The sequence below is a fragment of the Chanodichthys erythropterus genome, chromosome 13 (genome assembly GCF_024489055.1).
Source record: "Chanodichthys erythropterus isolate Z2021 chromosome 13, ASM2448905v1, whole genome shotgun sequence".
Classification (NCBI taxonomy): Eukaryota; Metazoa; Chordata; class Actinopteri; order Cypriniformes; family Xenocyprididae; genus Chanodichthys; species Chanodichthys erythropterus.
Genome location: NC_090233.1, coordinates 19,264,811 through 19,284,043, shown reverse-complemented (window position 1 = coordinate 19,284,043; position 19,233 = coordinate 19,264,811). Strand labels below are relative to the sequence as shown.

The following is a 19,233-nucleotide window of genomic DNA, read 5'->3' as shown; positions in this document are numbered from 1 at the left end:
TATGCTTTCATTCGCCGCTGTCTCTCTCCCACACACAAGGTACAGAGGTTACTGTAGGAATGATTTTTGTTGCTATTGAGCTGCTGCTGTACAGCCTAAACAAACTGTCTGCATAATTTTCCTGTTATCACTAGAGCTACTTTGAAACAATCTGCACTGTAAAAAGCACTATATAAATGAAGGTGTCTTGACTTGACTTGTAATATATACAGGGAAATGAGCAAACAGGCCTACATTTGCATCTGTGTAGGAATGTGAGAGAACAATGAAGCACATTTGGTCTCAGGTGACCCAAGCTTGAGTTCCTCCTCAGGTAACTTTCCCGATCTCGTCCCTCTCACTCCCCCACTTCTCTTCCTGTCAGTTCTCTATATATCTTATATCAAGGATACTGGCAAAACGTCAAAAAATAAATAGGTCAAGTTATAAGAAAGAGAGAGAGAACAAGAAAACGATTTAAATAGGAAAATAAGGAAATTAAAAGAGGTATAAGAAAATATGAATGCTGTTTGTCTATGCAAAATTCACAGCCACGATTTCCAGGGTGTTCCAGGTGGTTGCTATGATGTTCAATAATTAGAAATGGCCAAATTGTCCCCCAATAGGCTATTTGCTATTCTTAATAATGCTGCTCTGCTGCTCCTTTTTAAGCACAGCTCCGTTTGTTGTTTAGGATGACAAAACATTTTAAAAGTGCAATGTGTAAATTTCACAGAAATGCAATATAATGTACGTTTTCAGTAGAGTATAAAGTTTTCAGTAGAGTACAAAGTTTTCAGTAGAGTACAAAGTTTTCAGTAGAGTATAAAGGGTCTTTGTTGATCCTGAAACAAGATTCCAATCAACCAATCAGATTTGAGGGACAAATTTACAGTTGATGTCAAGTTTAGGCTTGCAACCAGGGTTAGGTGCTTCTATATCAGTGTTATTCACCTATCTTTCCCCTCTGATTTTAGGGATAAGTTATGGGTAGGGTTAGGTTTAGGGGTAGGAAAAGGGTTAAGACTAAATTTTCAGACTGGAATGTTGTTCCAGGATCAAACAAAATGTGTCAAAATGTCTTACTTGGCAAAATCACAGTGACCTAAATCTTACGTGTTGGACCAGTGTAATTACGTGAATGTTTTAAATATGTCTTTAGTACCTTTCTGGGCATGTGAACGTTTAAATTAACTTGCTGGAAATGGAGGCCTCACTCAGCCATCGGATTTGATCAAAAATATCTTAAAGGGATAGTTCACCCAAAAATGAAAATTTGATGTTTATCTGCTTACCCCCAGTGCATCCAAGATGTAGGCGACTTTGTTTCTTCAGTAGAACACAAAGGATGATTTTTAACTCCAACTGTTGCAATCTTTCAGTCGTATAATGCAAGTCAATGGGAACACCATCTCTAAGAGTAAAAAAAAACATGCACAGACAAATCCAAATTAAACCCTGCGGCTCGTGACGACACATTGATGTCCTAAGACACGAAACGATCGGTTTGTGTGAGAAACCGAACAGTATTTATATCATTTTTTACCTCTAATACACCACTATGTCCAAATGCCTTGAGTACCCGGTGTGTGTGAGGTCTGAATGCACTCTGATGCCGGAAGTGATCTCTCGCGCGTATCCATCAATGAGTGCATGAAAGATAAAAAATTATATAAATACTGTTTGGTTTCTCACACAAACCAATCATTTTGTGTCTTAGGACATCAATGTGTCGTCACGAGCCACAGGGTTTAATATGGATTTGTCTGTGCATGTGTTTTTTTACTCTTACAGATGGTGTTCCCATTGACATGCATTATACGACTGAAAGATTGCAACGGTTGGAGTTAAAAATCATCATTTGTGTTCTACGCTTAACAGAATGAGTGTAGTCGTACAGGCAGAGGGTCAAACACCAGCAAACAGATACAGGAAGTCAAGGCAAAAGAGTAATCCAAACACAGGCCATGGTCAAGGCAGGCAGCAAATGATCATCTAACAAGGAAAACAGTCCAGGGTCAAAAACACAGGCAAGGCTAGACAAGGACAAGGATACCCAGAGACAAGGTAAAACAAAGGCTAAACAATACTCAGCCAAGTGTGTGTGAAATAGTGCAGCTTACCTGATGGGAAACAGGTGTGAGTGTGATCAGTGCCTAGCTGAGGGATTGTGGGAAATGTAGTCCAGAGTGAAGTGACTGTGTTTGCTCAATGAAAAAGTCTTAATGTTGAAACGGATACCTCTGGTGGGGAGTGGAAGGAAGCAGCAGTGGGCGGAAACTTGACACCTACATCGCGTACTCTTTGCGTAAGTCGATGTGCTTACGGCCATCTGCAGGAAGCTAGTTATTTTAGTTTAAAGTTTTAAATATGGATATGTTTCTTACACAAAAGCATCGTTTTGCTTCAGAAGGCCTTTATTAACTCCCTGGAGCTTTGTGGATTACTGTTATGATGGATGGTTGCACTTTATTGAGCTTCAAAAGCCCCCCACCCCACCCATGACTCTGGCATTGCTCTACAGTACACTCATGGCATATATATCTAGACAATCTACTTCATCAGCTGGAGGCAGAGCAGGAATAAACTGGTTTGGCAGATGTATATCCTGTCGGGATGTTTCCATGTGCAGGCACGAACCAGCAGGGATTAAATGAGGGTGAATGTGTCTTCTTGGGCATGTCGGAACCCATAGGATTCGTTGTTTCTGGGTAGGAGAGACCGATCTAGAAAGAGGGAATGGCATCTAGGAGTGGGTGGCAAAGAGGAAACCTCCTTACATCATACACCCATAACACTGTCATCGATTACATACTGTATATCTGATAACAGATGCTCATGGGCCCATCAGGATTGTTGCCATGGGACACAAAACACTGAACCAAGACATATCAGATCTCTGTCATAATGGTGTCATAGTGATCACTTTGTCGAGTAAAAAAGTTGATTCGTTGAGTTGATTCTTAGAGCTGTATTGCATTGTGATGTAATTTCCTGTATGATACATTACATGATATTGTATAACCACATTGACATCATCACATTGACTTTGACCATTTATAGTCTTTTAACTAGCTGCTTATTAGCATGCATATTACTAGAATATTAGCTTTTTATAAGTAATTATTAAGCACATATTAATGCCTTATTCATTCTACATTCTAAATCCTACCCAATACCTAAACTTAACAACTACCTTATTAACTATTAATAATAAGCAGTAAATTAGGAGTTTATTGAGGGAAAAATCATAGTCAATACATGTTTCCTATACTAAAGTGTTACCAATTATTATTATTCTCTTTACACCAACTTGTCAGTCTTAACTGTAGGCCTCATATCATAATTCAAAATATACATTTTAACCCTTTAAGACCTGAAGGCTTTTTTAGAGGTTTTTTTTCTGAGCGACACACACAAAAGTAAAGACTCATAATTCCAAAACTCTAGCAAGGAGAGTCAAAAGGTAGGTATCATTTGATAGAAAACATTTTAAATTTTAAGAAAATATAAATTACATTACATTTGGACATTTTCTTGCTGAGAAACAGATGATAAAATACAAAAAATACATATAATTTTTTTTAAATAATTTTTCTTTTTTTTTATTTGACATGGAATAACTCAGGAACGCAATAAGATCGCTAAAAAATTCTTTTTTGGTGATGCTCTCCTATATGTGAGCTGCATCTGGTTCAAATTTCATGATGATAGCTTAAAGAATAGTTTGAAAAAATGTTGTTCATTTTTTCCGCAGCCAGGTGGCGCCAACGGGCGGTAAACTCCGGTTTAGCGGTGCTTCTCAGCACTCGTTAGAAGTTTTTCAAAATGGTTAGATGCATTAAAAAGATGAGATTCTAAGCTTTAAAATGATATCTATTTTGTGTTATTCAACGTTGGAAAACGAACATGGATGGGTCCAGGAACATTGGATACACACTGCATCCCGGAGAGATGACAGACATGTTTTTAGCCAAGTATGTCAAATCATTCCATGAGTAATATCTTGTGATCAACGCAATATATTATATTAATTTTGGATTCATTTTAATCTTGAGAATCTGCTTTAAATAATGATGTGCCATTTTTTATGATCTGTGCATGTTTCGTGAAGTTATGAGCACGTGAAATATACATACTTGTATTCAGTTAGCGGCTGGGTTGTTTTTGTTTTAAACACATATTTCTCAGACTCATTAGAGGGTGAAAACAACGCAACAGAAGCATGTTGGAGGCTTGATATGAAAGTTTAAAGTCTCTGGTTTTGTATGCAAAAAGAATTTTTGTGCTACCTATATGGATTCAATTTTTATTGGCTTTTAAAGAGAGACACGCAAATGGGAGCGCCGACGCTCCATCCGGTCTTAAGGGGTTAATGTACTATTAAACATAATGTTTATCATAGAACGTTTATTCATGTCATTGTCTGTATAAATTGCATTTGTGTTTTTGTATACACTTAAAGGGATAGTTCACCCAAAAATGAAAATTTGATGTTTATCTGCTTACCCCCAGGGCATCCAAGATGTAGGTGACTTTATTTCTTCAGTCGAACGCAAATTATGATTTTTAACTGCAACCGCTGCCGTCTGTCAGTCAAATAATAGCAGTGATTGGGAACTTGAACAATAAGAGTCGAAAAAACTTCCATAGACAAATCCAAATTAAACCCTGCGGCTCGTGACGGCACATTGATGCCCTGAGACACGAAACGATCGGTTTGTGCGAAAAACCGAACATTATTTATATAATTTTTTACCTCTAATACACCACTATGTCCAACTTCGTTCAGCTTCCGGCTAGTAAGGTCTGATCGCGCTCTGACGACGGAAGTGATGTCTCGCGCTCATTGAAGTATATGGGCGAGACATCACTTCCGTCTTCAGAACGTGTTTTTTGACCTCACTAACAGGAAGCTGAACGAAGTTGGACATAGTGGTGTATTAGAGGTAAAAAATTATATAAATAATGTTCGGTTTCTCGCACAAACCGATCGTTTCGTGTCTTATCTTAGCAGATAAACATCAAATTTTCATTTTTGGGTGAACTATCCCTTTAACTAAACTAAAAATATCATCAATTCATAAATAATCAGCAGTTCTCTTCACTTAAATATTTGTATCTAAATATTAATACTTCTGTTATGAGCAAACCAGTGGAAACAGATCATCTAAGAGAAGCCTGTAAATGTTTTTTTTCTATTATTCTTTTTAGTGAAAACTAGTTTTACCTTGAACTTGTTGCACATTTATGCACGTTTTATAATCATCAAATCTACTGTATTATATCTAATCTTGGTCTTAAAAAAACACAATCTTGTACCTAGAATAGATCACACTCCAGGAACTATCACTGTCTGGTGGTAGATATCTGGCAGCAGATCCAAAATTTCAGGCTAAATATAGAATGATAGCAATCGTACTCGGTTACTAACGTAACCTCGGTTCCCTGAGATACGGAACGAGTACTGCGTATGGGGAAAGGTCTCCCTTTTTCCCCGCTGCTGAAGCCTTTTTCAATAACGCAGTGTAACTGCACCGTCATTGGTTCACTCATAGACAAGTTGTTGAACCAATGGCGGCGCGGCATAGCTGCGCGGCCTATGGCGACAAAGCGCGCGAATATTCCCGCCGAAATGGGCGGGGTATAGGGCTATATAAGCAGGCGTTTCGCCATAGGATTTCAGTGTCAATCGACTGAAGCGACGACCCTGAGCCGCAGCCTCGTGGCACGGCAAGTGACGCAGTACTCGTTCCGTATCTCAGGGAACCGAGGTTACGTTAGTAACCGAGTACGTTCCCTTTCGATACTTCACTCGTACTGCGTATGGGGAACGAATTCAACCACGCCGTGCCACGGCTGGGAACGATATAGCTTGCATTTGGCCACCCAGAGGGGGGCAAAAAGGACAAGCGGAGGCAAAGCCTAACCGAACCCATGGTTACACTGAAGGAAGATACTTCCTATGGTGGCGTGAAGCGGGACCTGTTGGAAGCCGCTAATCACACCGACAGGACCCGAGCTTGTAAGGTCGGGACATCGAGGTGATAGAACCTGACAAAGGTGGACGGCGAAGACCAGCCGGCCGCCTCACAGATGTCTTGGATGGAAACTCCGTTGGACCAAGCCCACGAGGAAGCCATTCCTCTAGTGGAGTGGGCCCTGACTCCTATGGGGCAATTAGTGCCCAGTGAGGAGTAGCACAGGTTAATAGCATCCACTATCCAACGGGAAATGCATTGTTTCGAGACCGGAGACCCTTTGGTGCGGCCGCCAAAACAAACAAAGAGCTGATCCGACTGTCTGAAAGACTGTGATCGGTCTATGTAGGTCCTCAATGCCCTGACTGGGCAGAGTAGCTGCAGCTCTGGTTCGTCCGCCGAGGGAGGAAGAGCAGAGAGCGAGATGACCTGAGCTCTAAACGGAGTTGAGAGCACTTTAGGGACGTAGCCATGCCTAGGTTTCAGAACGACCTTAGAGTCACCAGGCCCGAATTCGAGGCACGCAGGGTTCACGGAGAGGGCCTGCAAATCGCCAACACGCTTTACCGATGCTAGTGCTAGTAGCAGAGCGTTTTTTAGCGTTAGGGGCCTGAGGTCGGCTGAACCCATTGGTTCAAATGGGGCTCCTTTCAAGGCCCTGAGGACCAACGAGAGGTCCCAGGAGGGAATAGTGAGAGGGCGAGGAGGATTCAAACGCCTAGCACCTCTCAAAAAACGGATCACGAGCCCGTTTCGTCCCACCGATTGGCCAGCAATAGGAGCGTGGAGCGCTGCAATGGCTGCTACGTAAACCTTAAGCGTGGAAGGGGAGCGCCCCATTTCCAAGCGTTCTTGGAGGAAAGACAGTATGGAAGATACGTCACTCTCCACAGGGTCTATGTTGCGTGTTGAACACCAATCAACAAAGACTGACCACTTCTGGTCGTAGAGGCGCCTCGTAGATGGGGCTCTAGCCTGAGAAATGGTATTTAGGACGTCCTCGGGGAGGCTAGTCGGCTCCCATCGAGGGACCAGAGGTGCAGAGCCCAGAGCTGCGGCTGTGGGTGCCAGATTGTTCTGTTTGCCTGAGAGAGGAGGTCCCGTCTCAGGGGAATCGGCCACGGGGCTCTTAGAGAGAGCCTGAATAGCTCTGAGGACCAAACCTGGTTCCTCCAGAGCGGGGCCACCAGAAGGACTCTGTGCTGGTCTTCTCTGATACGCCTGATGACCTGGGGGATCAGTGCGATCGGAGGGAAAGCATAAAGGAGCGTGCTGGGCCATGTGTGGGCCAGAGCATCTACTTCCTTCGAGAAAAATGTTGGGCAATGAGAGTTGTCTTCTGAGGCGAAGAGGTCTACCTCTGCCTTCCCGAAGAACTCCCAGATCGTGAGGACCACTTGGGGGTGGAGCATCCACTCGTCGGAGGGGATGTTGCTCCGTGACAACATGTCCGCACCCAGATTGTTCCTGCCAGGAACATGAGTCGCTCTGAGCGACTGAAGCCTCGGAAGAGCCCATTCCAGCAGACGTTTCGCCAGAGCGCATAAGCGGCTGGACGAAAGACCGCCTTGGTGGTTCAGGTATGACACCACCGTCATACTGTCTGACCGAACTAGAACATGACGTCCCGTCAAGTAAGCCTGAAAGAACTGAAGGGCTTTCATCACTGCTAGCATCTCTAGACAGTTGATGTGTAGATGGCTTTCCTCGTGGCTCCACGAGCCGAAGGCCGGTCTGCCCTCGCACACAGCGCCCCAGCCCAAGTTGGAGGCGTCTGTTGAGAGCACCGTCCTCCGTGAGACCGCCTGTAAAGGGACTCCGCGTTGGAACCATACTGGATCCATCCAAGGTTTCAGGGCTAGAAGACAGGCCTGATTGACCTTGAGACATAGGCGGCCGTGCCGCCATGCGCTGGGAGGAACCCGGAACTTCAACCAGTACTGAAGAGGCCGCATCCGAAGAAGGCCTAGCTGCAGCACCGGGGAGGCGGAAGCCATCAGCCCTAGCAGCCTCTGGAAAAACTTCAGAGGGAGATAGGCTTTGTTCGTGACAGATGCCGTGAGCTGCTGAATTGCCAGGGCGCGCTCTGGCGAGACTACTGCCGTCATACGGACCGAGTCGAAAACTGCTCCCAGAAACGAGATTCGTTGAGTGGGGCATAGCGAGCTCTTGGCTAAGTTGACCCTGAGACCCAGGCATTGTAGATGGCTGAGGAGCACGGATCTGTGGCGTTCCAGCTCGTCTCGCGAACGGGCTAAGATGAGCCAGTCGTCGAGATAATTCAGAACCCGGATTCCCATCTGTCTCAGAGGGGAAAGCGCCGCGTCCATGCACTTGGTGAAAGTGCGGGGAGCCAGAGACAGCCCGAAGGGCAGGACCGTATATTGGTATGCCACCCCTTCGTATGCGAATCTCAAGAATCGTCTGTGACGGGGGGCTATCTGGATGTGAAAATACGCATCCTTCAGGTCCAGCGAGCAGAACCAGTCCTCGGGGCAAATGTGCGCGAGGATCTGCTTCAGCGTCAGCATTTTGAACTTCCGTCTCATGAGGGAGTGATTCAAAAGCCTGAGGTCTAGGATGGGTCTGAGACCGCCATCCTTTTTGGGGACCAGAAAGTAGCGGCTGTAAAAGCCTGTCTCGCTCTCTGACGGAGGAACCATTTCCACAGCTCCTTTTTCCAGCAACGACATGACTTCGGCCCGGAGGACATGAGCGTCGTCCGGATTGACCGATGTTTGAAGCACCCCGGCGAAGCGGGGGGCCGTCGTGCAAACTGGAGCGAGTAGCCCTGGTTTACGATCCCCATGACCCATTCTGACACATCGGGGATGGCCTGCCAGGCCTCGGCCCGAGTGGCTAGGGGTTGAATAATGTTGGGTGACAGACCGCCGTTGAGAGGGTCGTACACCGCGAGGGGTGGAAGAGGAAATTTGCTCTTTTTGTGATGAGGTAAAAATTTGTCCGCCGTGAAAACGGCGTTTGGAGTGGGCGCAACAGGTGTGGGCCCAGCTGTCACTTGGAGTATGTTTCCCACGCCCGGAAATAAACGAGGCGGAGGGGAAATTACCCGTGGGAGCTTTTGGGGTGGTCCGGTCGTAACGGGACGGTCCCCCATCCTCTTCCTGTCCGACGAATCAGGACGACTTCGGAGGCACCGGGTCCAGCACAATCCTGGGCCGGGGTCCCTGGCGCCTCGGGAAGGGAGGGCGCTTCGCAGGGCGCGAGCGCTGGCGATGCTCCTGGGGCGGCGCTGCCTGTGTTGCAGGTGGGGCTGGTTTGTTCTGCTGAGCCGGCGCAGTCCTGGGGCGGCTAGACGCAGAAGCGGAGCTGGAGCGCTTAGGCAAGAAATGCCTCATAGCCTGAGACGATTTCTGCGCGGCAGTAAAGCGCTCAGTGAAGCCATCCACTGCAGGCCCGAAGAGACCAGAAGGCGAGACCGGGGCGTCTAAGAAGGCCGTCTTGTCTAGGTCTTTGATCTCCGTTAGGTTGAGCCACAGGTGGCGCTCCAACACGACCAGGCTGGCCATGGAACGACCGATGGCCTGGGCCGTAGCCTTCGTAGCTCGCAGGGCAAGATCCGTGGCGCTGCGGAGATCTTTGAAGGCTGGCGCGTCGATTCCAGACTCATCCAGAGAGCGGAGGAGTTTGGCCTGGAATGCTTGAAATATGGCCATGGTGTGGAGCGCAGAGGCAGCTTGGCCCGCCGAGGTGTAAGCCCGTCCAGCCAGAGTAGAGGTGGTCCGACAGGGCTTGGAAGGAAGGGCCCTCTTCGTCTTCCAACCCACAGCCGCGGGAGGACAGAGGTGAGCAGCCACCGCTTCATCTAGGGGTGGCAAGCGCTCGTATCCCTTCTCCTCGGCGCCGTCGACGGCGGTGAGGGCGGAGCGGTGCGTAGTGTGGAGGCGGGCAGAGTAAGGAGCGCGCCACGACTTTGTCAGCTCTTCGTGGACCTCAGGAAAGAAGGGCGCTGAACGCTGGCGAGGTGCTTGGCGGCGGCCTGGCAGAAACCATTCGTCCAGGCGGCTGCGAGACGGCTCCTCTGGAGGGGCCCACTCGAGGTCCAGCTCTTCAACGGCTCTAGACAGGATGCGGAAGAGCTCGGCATCCATGCCCTGGCCATGCTCGATGGGTTCCAAGGGAGGCGGTGGAGCGGGGTCTTCCGGCTCGCCAGCCCATCCTTCCGCTTCGGAAGCCGCAAGAGACATGGAGTCGTCTTGTTCGTCGTCTGTTCCCCCGAATGAGACGAGGTCACTCGCTTCTGCGGAGGGACGCTGCTCAGGGCGAGAGAACAGAACTGGAGAGAGTTCCCTGGGAGGAGAGGGCGAGGCACGCGGGGGCTGGGCCGGCGTGAGCTCGCTCAACTCCTGGCGCTGAGTCGCTCTACCCCGCTGTCTTTTCCTCGCCGGACCGCGGGAGGAAGGAGACGGGAGGGCGCGAGCGGCGAGATCGCCCTCAGTGAAGAAGGCGACCCGCGAGCGCAGGGAAGCGAGACTCATACACTCGCAGTGCGGGCATGAGTCTCCAGCGAGCGCGCCGTCTGCGTGGGGCTTGCCCAGGCAAGCGACACACTCGCTGTGTCCATCGTCGTCGTGCAGGGGGGCCCTGCAAGTACCACATGAGTGGCGGGGCATCGTGAGACGCCGCTGCCGTGAAAACGGCAATTGGGTGGCTCTTTTAGAGCGGCGAGGGCCGCGGAAGCTCTTAAAGCGGTGAAAACCGCTGGAAATCGCTCTTTTAGAGCGGCGTTTAAGCCGCGGATGAAGCTCTCAGGCGGCGCGCCGGATGGCGGCAGGGGACGCACAGGAAGCGGCCGGAAGCGGGAAGCGGGAGGCGGCGGCTCGGCGACGGCGCTAGAAGCTGCCGTCCGCGAGGGCGCCGGCGCTTTCTTCCACCGGCGAGTCCAGGCGAGTCCGCTGCGGGAGCCTCTTCAGACGGCGGCGAGAGCAGAAGGCGGCGAGCTTCTTCGGCTTCAGGCGGAGATCAGCGAAGAGAAGTAGATGTCGTCGCTGAAGGAGAAAACACTGAAATCCTATGGCGAAATGCCTGCTTATATAGCCCTATACCCCGCCCATTTCGGCGGGAATATTCGCGCGCTTTGTCGCCATAGGCCGCGCAGCTATGCCGCGCCGCCATTGGTTCAACAACTTGTCTATGAGTGAACCAATGACGGTGCAGTTACACTGCGTTATTGAAAAAGGCTTCAGCAGCGGGGAAAAAGGGAGACCTTTCCCCATACGCAGTACGAGTGAAGTATCGAAAGGGAACTTGTTTTATTCATTTCTTCAGAACAATGAATAACAGAAGGGAGTTTACCGGTAAATGGTCTAAACTGAACTGTAGAAAGGAGACCTTTGTTGCTTATAGCATATCAGCAGGGAAATCTCATGTGCATCTCCACCCATCTTTTGTATCACTGCGGATGGAGAAACAGTTTCTGAAGAAAGTTATTGAATTGTGATTATCATGGAATGTTTAACTCCTTGAAATGAGTGTAGTGTGTATTTAAATATCATTAATAAACAATAAAAACAATTCCATTTCATTCATTTAGCTAGATTAAGAAACCAAAATACAACTTTTTAAAGGGTTAGTTCACCCAAAAATCAAATTTCTGATGTCATTACTTATTCACCCTCGTTCCAAACCTGTAAGACCTTCGTTCATCTTCAGAACACAAATTAAGATATTTTTGATCAAATCCGATGGCTCAGTGAGGCTTCCATCGCCAGCAATAACACTCCCTTTTTCAATGCCCAGAAAGCTACTAAAAATATATTTAAAACAAGTCATGTGACTACAGTGGTTCAGCCTTAATATTATAAAGCGACAAGAATACTTTTTGTGCACCAAAAAACTCAAAATAACGACTTTATTCAACAATATCTAGTGATGGGCGATTTCAAAACACTGCTTCATGAAGCTTCAAAGCTTTACGAATCTTCTGTTTTGATTCAGTGGTTCGAAGCATGTATCAAACTGCCACAGTCACGTGAACTATTGAAGTTTCAAAACACTTATGATGTAACGAAGCCTCGTTTACTGAAATCACGTGACTTTGGCGCTCTGAACCACTGATTCAAAACAAATGATTCTTAAAGATTCGTAAAGCTTCATGAAGCAGTGTTTTGAAATCGCTCATCACTAGATATTGTTGAATAAAGTTGTCATTTTGTTATTTTTGGTGCGCAAAAAGTATTTTTGCTTTATAATATTAAAGTTGAACCACTGTAGTCCCATGAACTGTTTTAATGTCTTTAGTGGCTTTCTGGGCATTTGAAAGTGTTAATTATCTTGCTGGCAATGCAGGCCTCGCTGAGCCATCAGATTTCATCAAAAATATCTTAATTTGTGTTCAGAAGATGAACGAAGGTCTTACGGGTGTGGAAAGACATGAGGGTGAGTAATTAATGACATAAATTAAATTTTTGGGTGAACCAACTCTTTAAGTTTAATTTTTGTAAACAAAAACCAAATGAACAAACAAACAAAATCATGTTTTGTTGAATAATTGTATTATTATTCTTTTTGTCATGAATAGTTTTGGGTTCTATAACTGTTTAGCCATTATGACAATTTACCATATAGGCTACAGTGTGACAACATGCCCCACAAGTGGGTTATTTTCCTGTGCAATAAAGTCCTGTTCACACCAAGAGCAATAACGATAAAGCTATAACTGCAAAGAGAAATGAAATCAGAGTAACTTTCAGAACGATTTTTCCCATTTCCAGTTGATGAACAGTAAAAACAGCCAATCAGAATCCATTCTTGAGCATTTAAAGCAGCAGATGACAAAAGTGCAGCGTGCATTTAGTAAACAGAAATCGTCCGCTGGTGTGGATGCTAATATAGCTAGTTATTGTTATCTTTATAGTTAACGTTTTTAGGATATGTGTCAATACAAACATTAACATTTACTTTAAAAAAGTATCTGTCCAAATGCAAATTGAAAACTCTCAAATCTTTTGTGAATCAATTTAAATATTACAGAAAAGTGAACAATCCCTGCTCAACCCTTAATGTGTTTTCCAAACTTTCTCTCCAAGATCACTCCCTCCGTATTTCCTGTGTTTATCACATGGCTTCTCAGCTCTGCCCAAGGGTTCATTTCCTCTGCCTCTCTCCGGCCAGCAGAGGAGAGGAAAATGTTACATCACTCAAGTGTTGTTTAATGGAGGCCTTTCCCAAATACTTCATCACTTTCACGTGTCACAATAATGGTCGTCCAGCCAAGCCACTCATGACCGGTTGCTTTGAGGATGAAGAGGTCAAAATGCCACAATGACAAAGCACTTCCTGTCAGTTGTGATGTTTTATAAGTGTGATAGATTTTGCCCATAATATATATATATATATATATATATATATATATATATATATATATATATATATATATATATATATATATAGAGGGGTCTCATATATATATATATATATATATATATATATATATATATATATATATATATATATATATATATATTTAGCTGACTGTATGTAGGCCTATATATATGAAACATATATTCCATATGTTTTTTTTTACTTGTAATAAATAATAAATAATAAATAAGTTTGTACTACTGTCTGATTTAACCATACATTATGGTTATGTGGAAATTAATTGAACTAACTTTTATATAAATATATTAAAGTAGCCTATATTAATATATTTACTTTTAATATATTAAAGAACAAAATACCACATTACAGAATGGAAAACCATTTTAATAATAAAAAACATAATAATGAAAAAAAACTTAATAATGAAACTAAATAATGAAATGTTTTGAATAATGAAACTCAATAATGAAACTGTTTTAATAATGAAACATTTATTAAAGTAGCCTGTATATATTGAAGTATTTTAATATATTTACCTTTAATAAAAGTACAAAATAAACATTACAGAATGAAAAAACATTTTAATAATGAAACATTTTGTTGACATTAATTGGAGTCTTCTTGGCACGTCCTCATATTTCCCCAGAATGCCAGTAAGCCATGCTGTATCTCTCCTTAAATGCAAATAATGAAGAAAACTTTTCAGGAATTTGCCAAAAGAGCTGAGGCACCACCGCTGTCAGAGAGGCCGAAAAATGAGTCTGTGCTGTCCTCTGATGGACCACATGTGCAACTACGGTATCTGCCTGAAATAAAGGATCTTTAAGTAGCCTATTGCCGACATAAATAAATTAAATAAATAATAAAATAAAATAAAAAAATAGGCCCTCATATCTAATACTCAGAGTAAAGTAAAATATTTATGAATCATTTTCATCAGAACTTTCTTTCTCAACCCATGCAGCATGTCTTGTCTAGCTTTACTCTCACCAACCCATCGTCTAATTGCACAACTAGTTCATCTACGCTCTAAAAACTAATGTGTTGGCTCCAACAAAAATGCATCAATTTTTTTTGAGTTATGACAACTTTGAGTGAATTTACATTCAACCAACAAGCTACATAGAGTTAGAGGAACTTAATCATTTGTAGCATAAACACAAATTTTTAAGTTGATTACTCAAAAAAATCAAGTCGCTACAACTACCAGAGTTGTAGATGGAACCAATTAATCTTATCTATTTCAGTTTAAATCCACAGCTATCTTCGCACATAACTTATTTAATATGTATATTTAAGGAACTTAAATAAGATAGTAAGATACTTGTCACTGGCATCAGCACAGTCACTGCTTATAGAGTGTTTACCTTCATGATCAACATTATGTCAACAGAGATCTGCAAAATAATGTTTGCAACTTAAAAGGTTTAAATAAATCAATAAATTTGAATTTTTAACTTGCAACCATGCATTTATATAAGGTGTGGTAACAAGCCCCCTGAATTATTTTTTAGAGTGTACTTGTCAGTCAGATCCAGAACCTACCTCACTTCTTAAACCTGACCAGCTGCTCTATTTACTCTGGGTCTGTCCCTCTATCATTAAAAATGGCTGCTTTTACTCCTATTTTGAAGAAATCAGGACTAGTTTCTTCTGCTATGAATAATTTCAGACCTATATCCAATCTACCTTTCATTTCTAACCTGCTCGAAAAAGTTGTTGCCTCTCAGCTACAATCTCCTCTTTCTGTTAACAATCTTCTTGTTCCCTATATCAATCTGATTTTTGATCAGACCATATCACTGTCTTTCTGAAATGTAATAATGATAAAACCGAGGTTATTGTATTTGGTCCAACATCCCCTTTAAAAAAGTCTGAACTGAGTTTTTCGATTGATGGGGCTCTATTAATTCCATCTCAAACTATTAAACTCTTCACTTACATTTCAATCTCATATGAACTCTATTTCCAAGCTTTTTGACCCCAAAGGCTTTGATAGTCTCACATAACTCGCTTCTTATTGGACTGCCCACTAAAAAAATTGTTAGATTACAATGTTCAAAATTCTGCTGCCAGAGTCATTTCTCAAGTCAAGAAGTCTAAACACATTACGCCTTTGCTCTGTAATCTACATTGGTTGCCTGTTTCTCTCCCTATTCATTATTAAATTCTCCTTTCAACTTTTGATCTTGCTCCCCATTATCTGTCTGAACTGTTATTATTCACCCCCTCACTCTCTTCGGTCATCTGACTCAAAACTGTTTACTGTACCTCTCTTTTGTCTCTTATCAATGGGTGGTACCAGTTCTATGGCACCGAAACTCTGAAAATCACTTTCCAACTCTTCGAGACCCCTCTACTATATCCTCATTCAAATCACAACCAAATCTATCTTTTCTCAAAGTATTTTCAGCCCACCTCCATCTAGTGTTTTACTGTGTTTAGTTACTGTATGTATACTGTATGTATGTATGTATATATGCTTGTAGATGTCTTTTTCTTGTTGATGCCATGTTCACTTCATTATCTCCCTGTAGCGACCTTGAGCTTGGGAAAGGAGCTTTATAAATAAAGCTCATTATTTTTATTCATATTTAATTATTATTTAAATGCTATTATAGTTTATATTAAAGGGTTAGTTCACCCAAAAATGAAAATAATGTTATTAATTACCCACCCTCATGTTGTTCCACACCTGTAAGACCTTCGTTCATCTTCTGAACACAAATTAAGATATTTTAGATGAAATCCGATGGCTCTGTGAGGCCTCTATTGAGAGCAAAGCCATTCAAACGCTCAAGATCCATAAAGGTACTAAAAACATATTTGAAACAGTTCATGTGAGTTCAGTGGTTCTATCTTAATACTATAAAGCGACAAGAATAATTTTTGTGCGCCAAAAAAAAAATGTTTTCAACAATATCTATATGGGCCAATATCAAAACACTGCTTCATGAAGCTTTATGAATCTTTTGTTTCGAATCAGTGATTCGGATCTCCTATCAAACGGCGAAACTGCTGAAATCACATGACTTTGATGCTCCGATTCACTGATTCGATTCATAAAGCTCTGAAGCAGTGTTTTGAAATCGCCCCATAGATGTTGTTGAATTTTTAGGCGCACAAAAAGTATTCTCGTCGCCTTATAATATTAAGATAGAACCACTGAACTCACATGAACTGTTTCAAATATGTTTTAGTACCTTTCTGGATCTTGAGAGTTTGAACGGCTTTGCTCTCTGTAGAGGCCTCACTGAGCCATCGGATTTCATCAAAAATATCCTAATATGTGTCCCGAAGATGAACAAAGGTCTTACGGGTGTAGAACGACATGAGAGTGAGTAATAAATTACATTATTTTCATTTTTGGGTGAACTCACCCTTTAAATCTGCAGTCTGCAGATGCTTTGTCGCCATCTCTGTTTGAAACCTGCAATTGCAGTTATTTGCGGAATTATCATCTTTATGTGGGTTGTGCATCGGAACGGCTCCTCAGCGCGAATTAATCTAATGTTTGCTGTCAGTCACCGCACCGGTGTGGATACTGACCTTCAGAATAATGTGAAAATATCATCTGAACAAGTAAGTAAAATGTCTGGCACTTTTGTTTTGACCAACTGAGAAAAAAGCATTGCAATAAATTGCGCCGCCAATGGTGATTAAATCTAACGATTGCTTAGCTCAGATCACGTCAAACTGTGCAAATTATTATTATTGTTATACTTTGTTCTCAAATTGTTAATGTTAACAACTTCAGCATTGCATGGCTATGTGTATTTAGTGTGTATTAGCGTTATCTGTAGATTTCAGTTTCTATAGTCACTTCACAGTCTGAAGTCTTTTGCTTTTGACTTCGGGTGAATCTCCAGTTGTAACTGATGATTGCATTTGGACCTTTCTGGATTACAATCTGCCATCAAAATGATAAGTTTAATTATTCCAGCTGCTGTGATAAAAGGTTGTAAGTGATCCGCTACCAGCAGCATCCTCACACATAGCTTGCTGGAACTATATCTTTCTGTTTACAGACAAGACGCAAAGACGAACGGCGGCGTGCTCAAATTTCCCGCAGAAACCCACAGTACCGATTTTATTATAAAACATTATTACAAGCTTACCTTAAGTTAAGGAGAGAGTTTTGAACACTGGATGGTTATATATTGCTCAAAAATTTATTTTGGATAATTTTCAACCAAAAAAAGTTACAGACTGCAGCTTTAATGTTGAATTTGCATTCATTTTTATATTTTTAGTTTAATTTTTTGTATTTTTGCTGTGTGTTTTTTCCATTTTTATTAGTTTTGTTTTTATATTACTATTTAGGTTTACTTTATTACTTAATATTAGTTAATTAATTATTGATATCTTTTATTTGTATATTTAAAATTCATATTTTTATTTTGCGTTAACTAATTTTAGTTTACTTTAAGTTTTAATGTTAATTAACAAAAAAAAGTTTTAATAGTTTTAGTTTTACTTACCAATAATAACCCTAATTTGGACTTAAAAAGAGTTAGTGAGATATAACCCTTATGAAATATAGCCCTGTGAAAGCCAGTGTTTTACAGCATATTTTAGTTATAATATAATATAATATAATATAATATAATATAATATAATATAATATAATATAATATATCTGTATTCCTTCAGTTGTTCAGTGTTACATTCATTGCTCTCCTTCAAGTGGCCGGAAGAGGGATGTGATGTAAAAATCACATTGAACCGTTTTTTTTTTCTTCCCCTGTGCAGCAGATCTTCCGATGCATTGTAACAGTGTTGAAGAACATAAACTCTTGAACACAATGCCTCGACATCTGTAATGGCGTGCTGATTTCGGATGTGACTTCGGAGAAACGATTGCCAGGATCCCGAAAACAGGTAATTTGACAGTTTAAAGCGAAAGATGGAAGAGTTTCTGAAGACAAACTGAAGTTGTTGATTTTTCTGGACTCTTTTGTTGCGATTGAGAAACACTCTTGCGTTCAGACAGATGAAGTCGAGGTGATTCATAGATGCTTGAAACGTTGTTTTGTCAACTTTGGACGCTTTTTTAGACGTCAGCACAGGTTTATCCTCTTTCATTTACAGTCGATTGTGTGAAAAGTTTTGACAGTATCATCCACATGGTCCTTTTCGTTGTTTGATGGGTAACGTTATATCAGTAGAATGGTGAAATGTTTTGTGGCTGTTATTTCACTTTATTGTCTTGATGAGTTTGTTTCTGTATGTAGAAGTTGCTGCTTTGTGTTTTCATTTGTCTCCTTGACGATCAGCTTTATTAACCAGGCCGCAGTGCGCATGTCCAACTTTTACCTATAATAACTGATCGCCGTTACCATGACTACCCCTAAAATATGTTTTAAACGTTTAACCTCACGGATTCTGCACGAGGGATCTTCGATTCGTGAATTAATCGTTTTTCCGAGTCGGTTCACAAACAAACCGATCTGAACGATTCGCTCACGAATCGGACTGAATCAGTCCGAGCGGTTATATGGAGCGCAACAGTGCCCGCCCTCTTTTTCAGCGGCGCTGGTTCCTGAAGTTTTTTTTTTTTTCCCCATTTTTCCCATTTGGATTTTAAAGTTTTTTTTTTTTTATTTTTTTTATGCAACAATAACAAAGACATAACAAACAGTAATGAACAATATTTAACAACACTAAACAAATCAATTATGAGGGTTACAACATAAAAACAAAAAAGCATATTAAACTAGCTTAAATTCCAAAAACAGTTTAAATATAAATCAAAATCTTTCTTAAAAATAAAAATATTTTCTTTGAGAGTTTACATTTGTGAATATAAATTTTGGCAAGAAAGAGTAATAAATTAAGTATAAAATTAAAATTAGAAGGGTCTATATTATGAGAAAGACCAAAAAAAAAAACACAATTTTTGGGCTTATACAAAAGTTAGAAGATAGAT

At 42.1% G+C, this 19,233-nt stretch overlaps 1 protein-coding gene across 1 annotated transcript in view; it reads left to right on the top strand.

The window, feature by feature from the left end:
* The first annotated feature begins 18,046 nt into the window (after positions 1-18,046).
* ddr2l (discoidin domain receptor family, member 2, like) overlaps positions 18,047-19,233 on the top strand; it is a 51,720-nt gene continuing 50,533 nt past the window's right edge. Inside the window, exon 1 of the mRNA XM_067405916.1 lies at positions 18,047-18,185. The gene's annotated coding sequence lies outside the window, so the exon portion shown is untranslated. The remainder of the gene's footprint in view (positions 18,186-19,233) is intronic.